This window comes from Bombus pyrosoma, linkage group LG1 (genome assembly GCF_014825855.1).
Source record: "Bombus pyrosoma isolate SC7728 linkage group LG1, ASM1482585v1, whole genome shotgun sequence".
NCBI lineage: Eukaryota > Metazoa > Arthropoda > Insecta > Hymenoptera > Apidae > Bombus > Bombus pyrosoma.
The window spans coordinates 11,374,956-11,387,534 of record NC_057770.1 but is presented as its reverse complement, the minus strand read 5'-3'; positions in this window follow the sequence as shown (position 1 = coordinate 11,387,534).

Genomic DNA, 12,579 nt, shown 5'->3' with positions numbered 1-12,579 from the left:
GCTGACACGAGTGGACTTGAATTTACGAACAAATCCTGGCCAAGATTTTCGCGCCGCCTGGAAAATTGTCAATCCCATCTTCCGGCATTCTGATTGCGAATCATATTTGCATCGAAGAAAATCTTACTTCATCGTCCTGCCAATAATTTTGTTACGGAATGTTTACCCTAGGACGGCAAATAAATTCTGGAAACTTCGCCCGACTGTGTTGCCAACATACACGTATACAGTATATACACACGGTTCGGTTCAACGAACTCCCACACGATCTTCTCTCCTCGGAGAGATTCGAGAAGTTGAATTAATACCAAACGAAAACCTTGAAAACGCGTCGACTCGTCGTAAGTGAGCTACGATCAAGATTAAATGCATATAATAGTGTGTCCCGCATAGTTAAAACCGGGATGATTTAAAGCCATAGAGGAAGAGGCTAGAGCGGAAGAGTTCTCTAAACTGCCAACGGCAGAAAGCAACGGATGACTTATTTCACAGTTAAAATAGTTAAACAAGCCGGGGATAATTGAGGCGACAATTGTATTTGTTCGTAGCAACGAGTTTCGTAAGAATAATCTTTCGCATTTTACGTAGCGATCTTACATGGTGATCTCAGTCCTTCAACTAGTCGACGGCCATCACATGTTTAGATCGTTGAACCTGTGTTAGACCTTTCCCTTGCTCTCAAGTTCAAAAACCCGCGTTAATCTTCGAGTAAGCGGATTATTTTTGTCAGGTGAATCACGACCGAGGTATGACTATCGCATGACAAAACGCAATCCTTGTATTAAAAGAGAAAAACGAAGGAATGTGAAATATTCGTCATTCACTCTTTTATGTTCATATTTCAAACGTGCTACAATAAAGTGCCTTTTGAAGTATTTTATCCATCCTTTTGAGACAAATTTAATTATGACCAAAAAAAGGTAATTGCCTTTTTACCTTTCTGTTTTGTTTATTTAAAATATATTTATCAGCATGGGACACGATAGAGAATATTTGAAAATATTTTCCAATTTCGATGTTTTTAAAATACCATCTATTATATTAAAGTAACCAACCATCGTATTTTTGTATTTTGTGTACGCGACATTGAATTAAATAAAAATTAAACATACGCACATACGCCAATATTCATTAAAAGTTTTATTTACCATGCGAATATTTCCGACCAATAATCCAGATTTTTCTATGTCAATAATAAATTAAATGAACCAAATTCTGAACAACGTTTCGACGCTACAGTACGAATCCTCGTGGACGTTTCGATCTTATGCTACAATTAAACAAAAATTTAATATACACCGACGATAACGTGAATGATAGCAATGTAAAATAAAAACACAATCTGATAACATAGACAAAAAATGAAAATAAACATAGACTAAATAAACTAAATTCCTAATTGAATTTCTGTATCAAGCCTAGAAGAAAGGATCTTCGGATCAAGGAAACGAACGTTCAGCATCGATCAAGCTCGGCTAGATCGTTGAACCTAAACTCGACCTTTCTTTCCGCTCTCGCTTAACCGAATCGATATTCAAGGAGAACCTTGAAAAGACCCTACTACATTACCTTCACTCGGCTAGCCCAGTATCGAGAGTAGTATAGAGAGACTTCTAAGACTTAGAGGTGTCGGAAGAGGCATGGTCCACGGCCAGGAAGAGAACAGTGGGGAGTATCTGTAGGGGGAGTAGGAAGAGAACAGAGGGGGAATAATAAGAAACAGCTGGTGGGTTGAACGAGCCTCGAGTTCAATGACTGGAGAACGAAGGAGCAAACCGAGTTTCGAGATAGGTAGGTAGGTAGGTAGGTAGGTAGATAGGTAGGCAAACGGAGAGTCACGTTTACTTGCGTAGACGCACGCGGATGCGGTTGTATGCGTGTTAAAAACGATCGTCCCGATGTGTCATGTGTATGGATATATAAACGTATGTTTGTCATTGATTAGGGATTGATTGATTGTTGGACATAATATTTTTTCGTCGAATTAAAGGATGTGTAGGAAGAATTATGGTAATCATTATAGTGAACAAACGCCTCGAAAAATAAGTTAACAGTCTTACATTTAAACTTTTGACAGGAGCGTCAACTTGTCTTAACTTGCCTTGACTTTGCCTCCCAAGGCGATTGCAATATATTTATTGGTTAAAAATCTCTATTTGGACAATTGCCTGTGTTTGATACAATGTATTTTAATTAACGAATGAAAGAATCTATAATAATTTTACTCTTGATGACCATTATAACTATGTGTAGTAGAAAATTATGATACAATGAAATTGATCTCTAAAAGATAATATATGATAATAAAATTGGCATTTATAATCGTTAAGGATTTATAAACATCGTGTTGTTTGAGAAACTCTACTGATTTAAGTTCCAAAATATGTAATAAGGAAGATTGTACATTTGAAGAATCAAGCACTATTTCTACGAATCTATCAAAATGTTTGAATATTTATAAGTAACAGTATATAAGTACATATCAATTAAACAGTACCTATATATTAAACAGTATAGGTATACGTGTAACGTATAGATTGAAGCAACGTCCCCGAATGCAATTCCGAGTTTCGGAATCCGCTATGACTCACGATTTTCCTGATTGGGCTCATCGCGTGGATCGTTTTACGCTGACACGGAACCGAAATTACCGTTGGCTGCGCAAAATGATCGAGCTCGCGTTCGCGCGCGACGTTTTGCATCGAGCCATGGAACGAGCTCGCGTCAGCAAGCTTCAGATCTTTGTCTCCTCACCGTGGAATGCCCTCGCGCGAGAAGTCAGATGTCTTTGTTTCCACGGTAAGATTGTATATCGAGATATTAGCCCTCTCTCGAACTCGACTTTTTCAACCGTTGCTCGGGCTGAACGAATACATACGATATTCTTGAGACAGTTGAGCGCTGTTACCACGATGAATCAAAATTACGAACTTGGACTCTGTGGGATCAAAATACAAAGGATCAAGATAATTACTATCAAGAACTCCTGTGGATAATATAGATCTATAAATTAATTACAAAGAAGATATGGAAAGATTGCTGTGTGTATTTCAAAAGATGTGAAAAATCGTTTAAATAGAGTGTCTCGGAAAAAATTTCTTTAACGATATTTGTATTGAGGAGGAAAGATATAATCTACTGTCTCATCTCAGAATACAAGTATAAGACTGAGAAGATAATTCTAAATGAACATTTAAATAAACTATCAAGTATCGATCTCCAAAACAAGATATCAATAGCTTCAGTTTTTCGAGCTCTACCAGTGAGCAAAGTTTTATCGAAAAATTAGAGTTACACGTCTTTCCACGATATTTATTTTGAGGAACAGTAATATTAATTTTAGCTGGATGCAAGTTAAGAAAATGTTGATTGAAAGTATCGTGATGATTTCGTCATCGACGTCGATAACACTATTGTATGCATGATCAAGAGAGGGTGGGGACAGTTAAAATTCGATGTAAGACATTTACGAACGGTCGCTTCGATCATGGGCCTGCCATAACGGTACCTTGAAACGTAATTTGGGTAGAGCCACCCATCGACTTATACCAACTTTGGTTCATTGCCTACTATCTGCCTTCCTGTTTGTTCACCGACACAATCGATTTCTTTCAAATACTTTTTTGTCCAAGACGGTCACGTCAAACCAGACTTATTTTTACAAACTTGTATTTGCATAAGAACGACAACTGGTTAAATTTATAATCGGTGTGATTTAGCAAGATGCAGACCGTTTAAGCGACAAATAATTGAACCACATATAGCTTTGCAATCTTTACACCCGTTTCAAGCATGAACATTACGAAGACAAAACATAAACTGTAAACGTAAATTTATTTAAAAACAAAGGAAGAAAATATAAACAAAGAAGTTGTCTTCACTAAACCTATCGATACTTATTGCATACCTATTCCTACCGTGGTCGGTCAATATATTACTTGGCAATTATGTACATTTTCGTACATGTGAGTCCGAACTTGTATTTGTTGATATTTTTGGTACATTTTCTTCTCTAGCTAACTGGAATAAACATTCCTGCCTTGACATCTTTTCTCCTGTCGTTGCTTTATACAAAACACAGGCATTTATTCCTGCTAAGTCTAGAATATTGAAAAATACCTGGAGCGGCCGCCTACAAGATTTTGACTTGACACTGTATTTTCTTACTACTTGGTTATTTCTTTTCAGTTGGCCATGCCACATTGAGATAGCTTTTCTTTTATACTGATTGTATATAACAGATCGGACAGGTTACATATATTTCTTGAAAAAAAAAAAAAAGTAAAACGAGAAGTAAATACTGAAAAATAAATATTATGCATATTTTAAGGAAAACTGTATAGTTTGATGGTAATGTGATAATGTTTATATATGTGAAAGTTATACAAAAGTTTAAAGACGGTCAAATTGACCGATGGTGGTAGATTTAGTGTTAAGAGCTTCACTCGATAAAATTAACCGTTTCAACTGGATGCGCAATATAGACGTACACAAATGTACAGTTGAACCTATTCAAGAAAAATGCAGTACGAACAGAGATGCTTGTAGATACACGATCATCTATTATACATTTAATTGTTATTACTGTTTCTTGGAGGGATTAAATTATAGTATTTTTCTTATACTCCTGAGAAAAAATGGTATTTTATTATACTGTTTTTATACTGTTACATAAAATAATTTAGTAATATTATTGCATATAAATCATCTAATCAAATACATATGTACAAAGAAAAGTTCTCATCACACTAAAAGCTTAGTTCTGAAAAATTGCTTTCCATTGAAAAGGTTATAATCGCAAGAAAAAAGCGGTTGTGATAGAGCTCCTACGGGATTCGGAATTCAGATTGTTGCATTCCAGACGACCTACCTACTAGTGAAACACACCACAACCGATGTAACTCACGTCTACGTAAATGAGTTCGTTCACGTTCGAGGTAACCGCCTGGCTATCGACATGTGTAACCAGCGTACGTGAATACCATTGATGGTCCCAAAGTCAAGAACCACGGTAGGCTCACTCACGTATCTTGCGTAATGTCTTACGAGAATTCATAAAGCCGTATCCCACGTAACAGAATTTCTACGTGACCCATTCCGCCGGCAAAGAAGAAATAATAGCACCCAACATGTGCAAGTTTATCTTCGCATCTCAAATAACTGGGGAAACTTCTGTCGTTAACCCTTTCAGTAATGAATATTCCGGACAATAATGATTACTACGATTACATGCGATTTGCTATGGCCATCACGGCAAGCATAAAATTACGATGATTATATAAAATACCAATTAGTTGCTAATGTTTGCGTATCATCATCATTCTCTATTTTGTAATTTATAGAATTGATCAGTATATTTAACATCTATATTATGAGCATCTATACTCTGCGAGTACTTTAAAATGGCTACTTCTTTCGCCTATACTTTTTTCATCAAAGAATCTCATCGCCTCCAATTTAAGTAATAATATCTGTCTCAACGTATTCCTTATTCTTTCGTTTCTCGTGCTACGCTTTCTGTCGGAACGTACAAAGACGCCACAGTTGTTTCAGCGCCATCATTTAGAACCTAAGACAATTAAAGGGACGTAGCATATGCATGAAGAACAACGAATGTGTATAAAGGTGAACTTCCACTTAACAAGCATCACCTATTAAACGATAGGTACAACCACCTCTTGTCTCGTAACTTAGACCACGAAAAATTTTCGTGTAATACGGAAACGAAAATCGCACGAAGGCGAGCAACGTCATCGAGGTACCAGCAGTTCGTCAGGTCCGCGTTTATGTAAATGATGCGGCAGGCAAAGGCACTTTAGTCACCGGAATCCGGACTTGACCGGCCGTACCATCGCGGGTACCACGAAAGTACCTGGTGGCCCGTGAGAGAGCGAACGAATGCGTGTACGTAGAGGAGGCATACAGAAGGCCGGTGTGCGTGAACCGGGCCCGCGTGTTATGCCGTACGTGTATACGCCAGGTTCAACGACCTTAGCTTTTGTTCGTGTTCCAAGTGGCAAGCCCCGTCGACGCTTAGTTCGAAAAACGACAGTGGGCGCCGGCTCCCGAGGTCCGAAGCTCGCGTCACAAACTAAAATCCACTGCCGACCGTCCGGTTAGGTAATCGATCGCAATGCCCTTACGTTTACCAAGGTCTTTGCCACCTGTCACAGGAAGAGTATCTCGCTTTCCTACCTGCTTTTCCCCCTTCCGTCGTTCCATTCGCCACAGTTCCTCTTTCTCTTTCTATCTCTGTGGCTCTCTTTTTCTTACTCTTTATCCCCTACTATGTACTTTACAGCTATCTCTTTCTCTCTATTTCCCTCGAGAGACACTCTGTCTCATTTCTTCTATTTTGCCAGATAGATTTCACGATAATCGGGATTTCGCGAGATGCGCTGGGTTTTAAAAATTCGTGGTCACACTTGGCACTCGCTGTATACTTCCTCGGTTTGCCCCGATCGATCGGAAAGGTCGATGATCTCGCGGTTACGCGTTCACGAAGGTCGTTGAATAATTCGTACAGCCGTCTACGTTGATCCTGGCGATTTAATTTTTCAACTTCGCTGTGTCCTCGCTGCTTATCCTTCGTGGAAACTTGCGAGTTTGCTCTCAACTTTCAAGGTAATCGCGTGGTAATTGATTTCAGAAAATTCTGCCAACTTTCAATTTCCCTTGGCTCCCTTTTCTTTTTATAGCTTTGAGACAGTGATCGAGGCTAGGAAATGCAAATCGTTCTTGAAATGCACCATGCCATGTATTGCGTGTAATGACGTTGTCGTTGGGTTATCGATGAATTGAGATTGATAAGAAAATTACAGCGATGATAAGAATCTTGAAATCAGAGAGAATCTTCGAAAGTAGAAGGCGATGAAGATAGAAGATATAAGAAAGGAATATGAGATGATGACTACACGTCTAGGAACCAAAAGTACCTCGCTGACTGACCTGTGTTCGTTGTCAGTATGTTACTGACCTCGAGTGACCCTGCTATCACGACCGTAACTCCGCGTACTGTTAGCTTCCACAAATATATTTATTTCTTCGGTCAATACTCCGCTCAAGCTGCAGCTTTGCTCTTCCTTAAAACGTCACATTCATTTGCAATTTTGATCGAACTTCTTCCATATTTTTGATAAATTGATGTGAATGATAATTTCATTTTATTCAGTTTCGTTGTAACATGACGTGGTGTAGTCAGGTAATAAAAGATATGCTTTATGAATTAAAAAATAGTAGGAAATCGACTTGTTTGTAAGTTTGAACAATTTGTTTAAAAATATCCATAGTTAGAGAATGATATTAGATAATTGAATGTGTAATTGATCATAGGTATGTAGATTTATTCGAAAGTACAGGTAGGCGAGTTGGATTCACGTCTAATCGTCAGTGTGTTACTGACCTCAAGTGACCCTGCCATCGTGGCCACAACACCGCGTACTGTTACCCCGTGCAAATGCATTTGCTACTCGTGCCGCGTGACGAACATTTCGATCTAAACCGTACGGAATAAAGATCGATCGTTCTTTTTTTAGACACACTGACGAAATCGAGTAGTCTGAATTAAATCGAAGGTGTTGTATCAATTTGTGTCTTCCGATATACATAAAAATATCAGAGAAAACGCGTCTCACTCGTGTGTGATTATGTGCACGCTATGTATAGTAATATGGTAGGATCCTATTTATCTTAAATAGAAGGGAACCAATAGTTCACATAACTGGCTCGGTCGTCTGATAGGAGTTCGGTAATTCTTCCCATTATCTATGATTTTTCAAATAATCAGAACTTAGCTTCAGATAAGTAAAGTTCTGATTGTTTGAAAAATCATAGATAGGATTTAGGAGTTTAGTTAAAATTTCAATTTAATCAAAATTTCGTCCCAATAAATGCAATTCGATTGTAATAATAATTAGCTACTAGAAACGAAGAAAAATAAAGTCACAGAAAAAGAGAAAGAAAATTGAAATTTCTGTAAAGCAGGGTGCCAAATTTTGTTCGTTGACTCACCTCTTATGGTGCTAGGCATCTTGTCCGAGTTCACATATCCTGATATCCAAAACGATATATCTCCGATTCACAGATCGATCCGTTTTGCCCACTATTTTGCACTAAATTGATCAATCACAATCTAATCAACGAAACTTCGTGTTTCTCTGTTTTCGACACTGAATCAAATAGCACCCTTACACCCTCACCGCGATGCGTCTTCATTCACGTTGCGTTACCTAATGTCAGACGACGCGCTTCCAACGCATTACGACGCCAATCGCTGTTGTTTTCGTACATCCGTAGTTATCGCAAGTGTCAAACACGCTCACCACAAATCCTTGTCCATCGATCGGCGATCTCAACGTTTCTTTTTATATTCATACGTCCAAATTTATTTGTACCACGTTTTCTCCCTCTGCTTCATACGATACGAATTTTAACGAGATTACTTCACACTCCTCTATCTTCCCGCAAGTTACGAGAAGATAAGTTTGAACCGCGAAAGATGTTGCAGAAGATCCAACAGTTTGACAAGATGGATTTCAATCTCCAGTCGTACACTTCGATTCAAAACTTTTGCACTGATGCACGTTTCGAACAAATCACCTTGATAGAGATACAAGTATCCAGATAACGAAACCTTTCAAATGACAGGATTCGAAGATTTCTCGTCCTTCATCTCCTTAATCAGGAACAAAGGAAACCGTCGGTAACCGTTGTCGTGGTCGTCGTCGCCCTTCGCGGATGCAACTGGTCACCAACAACAATGGCGGCGGCGGCTTCGACAATGGTACCAAAAACTTGCTATGAGTTGACCACAGAATTACGATCTGTGTTGAACGGTAAATGGTAGCTGGTGCTGTCAATGACGCGTAGCGAATCCAGGTAAGACAGACTATTATCCAGACAACGAAGATTACAGCAGGATTGCCGTTATTATCAACGGGAACAATGGTCGTGAAAAATCAACCAGGGTAGTTGACAGTAGCTCCATACACCAAGAAATCCCCAGACACCGCTTCATTAACAGAAAACACGCTCTATATTACTTTGTTCCTTTCTCAGATGTACTCTTATATGTTCTTGTATATATCTTCTTCCAAAAATCTTAGGTATGATCCTTTTTCGTCAGATGCAATGATAGAACGGAATCCAAGATGGTCAAACTATATAACGTAATCGGCACTGAAAGATTTTTTCCTTCCCAATGATAATATTCGACGGTTTTTCCGAGTTCGCAAGCCACGAGTGGCCGTGTTCCGTTTTGTCCTCTATCTGTGAACCAAGGTTCGGCGGTGGTCCGGTGGTGGTAGCCGGTGAGTGACTCTACCGTGGCGCGGAGATCCACAGGTGCTCGCACGGTGCCTCGTACCCTTACCACTACCACCAACCCCCTCCCCTCCACCGTTCCGTAGTCGACTCTTCCGCCTCCACCACCTTCTCTCGTACCCCTACCAAGAGCTATACCGCGACGGAACCTCTTCGCATAGTGGTATCGTCGTCTCTCTTCATCCCCTCTTCGAGAGAGTCACAGTCAGTTTCTTCTTCGGCTACTACTTTTTCTTCTTCTTCTTCTTCTTCTTCTTCTTCTTCTTCTTCTTCTTGTACCACGACGTCGTCTTCCTTCTGTGTCTCTTTCGTCCGGTTTTTATTTATCACCGAACTCCCCGATGCTCTGTGTGTTTCTTCACGATACACACAGCTTTCTTCCGCGACGGGCTCGTCACTCGGCTGCATCGTTCACCGTTATTCGCCTCGTACGGCACCCTCTTCGCATTCCTCCCTTTCTCCCCCCCCCCCCGGCGTCGCCGGGTTGCCTGTTTTATCCGCGACTCTCTGCACCGTAACCCTCGTTTCTTGATGGTTTGCTCGCACCGACCGCGAATGTCGCTCTTTGAAAAGGGAACGTGTCGACGTCGCTGGCGATATCGGTGAAACGGTTTTTCAGTAGCGTCATCAGCACCATGGGGGATCGTTCTTAGATCGTTGGCATTAGGATCGCGTGCTTCCGAATTCGAATCGATAAAACATTAAATTTTAAATCGAGTGATGAACAGTTACGAAAGTCTCTCTCTCTTTCAATATATATATATGTGTGTGTGTGTGTGTGTGTGTGTGTGTGTGTGTGTGTGTGTGTGTGTGTGTGTGTGTGTGTGTGTGTGTGTGTGTGTGTGTGTGTGTGCGTGCGTGCTATGGCTATTTTTACTGAAATAAAATGATACAAAATTAATCTTGTACCTCAAGGCGAGTAAAATTTAAGGTTTTAATTTATTACGTATCCTTTGTGTAGATAGAAATTTTCCTTTTCATGGATGATTGCAAATGTTACTGTGTTATTCAATTATAAAATAATTATGTTGTAACAAATTGAGATAAGCTTTTACAATTTACTCTACTTACTACGAGTTTGTGTCTAAAGATAGTAAATATATTACTGATTCTTTTTAACGAAACATTACATTTTACTGGTTTTGTTATAGTAAATAAGAGCATGAAATGTTTCCAACTGTTCATAGCTACAAGGAAACTTGTTCAATACTTTTTCGCGTTTACTACCTTTTTCCATAGTTGGTCAGTATAGAAATGGTATTACCTCTGCTCATTTAGCCATTGCGCAGTCTGTTTTCAGTTTGGAGCCTCTTTCGTTTTACAGTGTACTATCAATTCCGCTGCTGGCCAGTTAATTAAGCTTCGAGCAGAGTTAATGATTCCGCGGTGGAATTAAAATTCAAAGGCCTAACCGCGATGGATTTTTCGAGTCAACGCCTCGGCAGTACAGTTATTGCAAAACAACTATCCGATTCTAAAGAAGGCCACGCTGATTACCGACTAATTCCGAGCGTGCATCGCTCCCTCTAATGAATTGTTCGCGTAATGCCAATTAGCCGCGTGAAGAATCTTAGCGGTATCAAAATCATGCACTGCGAAAAAAGATGGAACGAGACACGCAGATTTTAATCTAAATAAGCCGTACGTTACTCCGCCGCCATATACATACACCTATATAAACCGTACTCGTTGTTTTTTCTGCTTTATTATTTTGCCTCATCGTTGCTCCCACTAATTCACGGCTTTGTTTTTAACGATATTCATGCCTACTTATTAATTTCGTATTAAGCCTGGAAGCGATTTCTTTAGCCGGATTTTAAAATCTTAATCAGTGGAAATTTTCAACTTAAAGCGGTTAAGATTTAAGAAATCTCTAAAGATATTCACAATGTTTATAATAAATTCTCATAGGATTACGAAACTTTTCTAGTAATACATAAATTTCTAAAAGTAAAAAAATATAATTTATCCCGTTGCGTTCGTCGTGGGTTCAAATCGGAATATAGTTTTACGGTATTTTGGTAGATACATGCAATTTAATATCATGAATTTTTTAAAGTATTTTTAACATCAAATCTATCAACGACCATGATATAAAACTTGTATCAAAGACAAATTATGTATCGTGGGTTCTAACTATTCTGATAGCTCTACTGTTATAAAGTAGTAATTATATATAATAATATATTTTATACGAGAATTATTTATTACTACTAATACTATGAAGACAACGAATATTTCGATCAGCAGTAAATGTGCTATAGCCTATGGAAACAATTCATTTCTCCACAAACTACATCTAAAATAATATTTCTCTAACCCATCTATCGATTCAATCTTAATATCTATCCAATTGAATCATCGATACTAAGACGTCTGAATGATCGAAAAGGGTATACCGATATCCCGGAAGCGAGTATATCCCGGAAGTTCGTATTAATATCGATACACATCAAAGTCTGGTACGTTGCATTGTTAAAAGCTGAATTCGATCGAATCGACAGCCACGTAGAAAGATATTTAACAAATCCGCAGATTTGCAATAATCTGAAAAGTCGAGGAATCGCTGAGGCTAAGCCTGACTGCCTGCCGGCCGAACGTGAATATTCCATTGGTCATTGACCTCGGGCCGGTCTTTGGCGCCGAACCCAAGGCTAGCCTGCCTCTCGTAAAGTGGGAGCTACAAGTATTTAGTTATAGAACGTTGTGCTCAGCGATTTTCGGCAAAATCGTCGGCCAATAAAATCGAACACTAATCGCGCGTCGATTATCGGGCAGAAGACTTTGCGCCTCTTTCGTTGTTCGTGCGCAACTCTTTTACGCGAGAAAGATATCGGGCGTCAGAAAATCAATTGGACACGATTGATCACATCGTACAACATCGTACGATTCTAAAATAGATGAGCACCGTTAGGTATTCGTTGAAATTTATCGGGCGCGGCGGAACCGGATAATTCGAAACTGAACGTATTGACCAGTTACTGTCATTCGTGGTAATTTTGTAAAAAATTATTTTAAAATACGTGAATGAAATCGTGTTTTCTAAACTTTTTTTCGTACTCTTTTCGATAATCTGTAGATTTGTATCTCTTTTTTTTTTGACACGTATCTGGAGGTGTTTCTATTCTATGATCACGACACCAATAGACTTCGAATTTTGGCCTTCATAGATTTAAAAACATCCATAGTATGTGTCGAAATTTTAGTCACAAAATTTTTGCTATGATCGTCGTTAGATAGGAAGATACACGCCAACGG